Below are 2,696 nucleotides of genomic sequence, written 5' to 3'. Positions count from 1 at the left end.
AATTTCATTAGCTAATGTGTTGCATGTTAGTTATTGACACCTTACTGTAAATGCATTCATCCATTTAAACCTGTAGTTAAACCTGTAGTTTAAACCTGTAATGTTAAACCTGATGTTATGTTCACTTTATAGCAGGGAATTGTTATCAATAGAACAAACTTAGAGTTCATCCTTTATTATAATCATCTTAATATCTTGAGGAAAAAAGGAAAAGTTGCATTTATGAAGATATTCACATTCGAAAGAGATCAGCCCTATTGCTTAATTTGTAACTTCATGAAGGATAATGCACTTATTTAAAACTTGATCTGCCTTTTTCTTCTCCAGAGCTTCTTCATAGCATTAGTCAACTCAGAATTTCTTAGGCTATAGATTAATAGGTTAAGCATGGGGGTTATGACTGTATAAAACACACTCAATGATTTGTCAATAGGGAAGGTCTTAGCAGGTCTTGCATACATGAAAATATAGGGAACAAAGAAGCAGACAACCACAGTGATGTGGGAACCACGGGTCTGGAGGGTTTTCTGCCTCCCTTCCTGACTCAGGTTCTTCAGAGAGTGCAGGATGAGTCAGTAGGAGATGAGTAAGAGCAGAAACACTATAATGCACATCAGTCCTCCATTGGCCAGTGTTGGTCCTTTAATGGACCGGAACCTGGTGGTGCGGAGTCGACGATGAGAAAGTAAGAGAGAGAAAGAGGCTGATATCCCCTGGTTTATGCGGAAAGCCAATAGAGTCCTATTAGGGCTCGCGCTGCTGCAAGTAGGCACCAGGCGCCCTCTGGAGTGGGTGAAGGCACAGTGCGCCTTCTCCAGAGGGTCTTAGAAGCCCGGGCAAGAAAGTGAGCTCAGTGGGCCTCCGCGCTCCAAGGAATTAGCCAGAAATAGAGAGATAGAGAAAGACAGAAAGAATAGAAAGACAGACACGGGGACCCAGGGTCTGATGGAGCAAAGTTGTTTTAATCAACAAGGTGTGGGCATATATAAGGTAGTTATTCTCAGCAAAGATAAAGATTAAAATTCCAGATTTACAAAACATAAAGCGATCCCTATCAAAGAGAGAGTTGCAAACAATCACCTTTTACCATATGGTTCATAAAAAGGAAGAGGGTACTTATCACCCTAATGAGAAATGCCTGGATTCCTCAGCCCCAGGAAAGGCGTGCCTCTCCTCTTAATTCCTGAATATTCAGGAATTAATAAGGGCCAGAGGGTTCCTGACAGATCCAAAACAGCACACAGGAAGGCTCTTGTTTAATGCTTCCTGGACAGGCCAGCACTAAGATGCCAATGACAAAGATGTCAGTACAGACAGTTCCAATAGGGGGTACATGTCACACATATAGTGACCAGTGACTTTGGGGCCACAGAATGGGAGCCCATAAACAGTGCTAAGTTGAATTACTGAGTGCAGGAAACCTCCAACCCAGGACACCACCAGCAGAACAACACACACCCTCTGCCTCATGATCACCAAACAATGCAGGGGCTTACAGATGGCCACATAGCGGTCATAGGCCATCACCAACAGAGGGATGATCTCTGATCCACAAAAAAAGTGCCCTACAAAAAGCTGAGTCATGCAGGATTTAAAGGATATGGTATCCCATCCCACCCTCACCTTCTCCCACAGAGTTTCGAAAGAACAGCATGTATATTATCTATGGTGAAACAGATCACCAGCCCAGGTGGGATGTATGAGACAAGTGCTCGGGCCTGGTGCACTGGGAAGACCCAGAGGAACTGGGTGGAGAGGGAGGTGGGAGGGGGGATCGGGATGGGGAATACGTGTAAATCTATGGCTGATTCATATCAATGTATGACAAAACCCACTGAAATGTTGTGAAGTAATTAGCCTCCAACTAATAAAAAAAAATAAAAATTAAAAAATAAAATTAAAAAAAATAAATAAAGGATATGGTATTTTTCTCAAAGAACAAATCTGAAATCAACCTGGGGGAGATAGAAGAGGAATAAATTAGGTCTAAAAATGATAAACTAGCAAGAAAGAAATACATAGGTGAGTTCAGGGTCTTACTGACAATTACAGTCAGTACAATGAGAATGTTGCCAACCATAGTTAAAATGTAGAAAAACAAGAACAGAACAGGAAGGACTTTCTGCCCCTTTGGGTTCTATATGAGGCCCAGGAGGATAAAATAAGTTATATTGCTTCCTGGTTCCATCTAGTCTGTACAGAAACAGACTTCTTCACTTATTAGAAGCTGCTTACCTACAAAGAAAAGGAGGAAAACTTTTATATACATTATAAGTTTAATATTTTATTTATTCAATTAGAAGAATGTGTAAGAATTTATTTGTGTTCAATGTGTCATAGATATTGTGACTACCAAGTTGAACAAGGCATAGTTCTCTGCCTTTATTAATATATGACAGGATGAAAAATTCCATATTAGTATAATGCGTGCCATTTTAAGAATATTCATAGGATGCTAGGGATCACAGTGTAGGAATATATCAGGTAAACTGGAATCAGAAAAGGCTTCCTAGAGGAAGCAACAGTTTTGCTGAGTTTTAAAGGAAAAATGAAAGAATGAGTAAAGATAGGAAGGAAATTCTATGGAAAGATACATCACTTATAGCGTTATAAAGCTTACATACTTGAGAACCACATAAGCTAATTCACACATTCAGTGAGAATACCTGAAACTCTGCCCTGGACTGTCAAAGGAC

The 2,696-nt window shown here is 40.3% G+C and overlaps 1 pseudogene; it reads right to left on the bottom strand.

Annotated features, from left to right (window-relative positions):
* Nucleotides 1–296: 296 nt before the first annotated feature.
* On the bottom strand, nt 297–2,080 carry LOC122424408 (annotated as a pseudogene).
* Between the last annotated feature and the right edge of the window lie 616 nt (nt 2,081–2,696).

This window comes from Cervus canadensis, chromosome 22 (assembly GCF_019320065.1).
Source record: "Cervus canadensis isolate Bull #8, Minnesota chromosome 22, ASM1932006v1, whole genome shotgun sequence".
Taxonomy (NCBI): Eukaryota; Metazoa; Chordata; class Mammalia; order Artiodactyla; family Cervidae; genus Cervus; species Cervus canadensis.
This window is presented reverse-complemented; position numbering and strand designations above follow the sequence as displayed.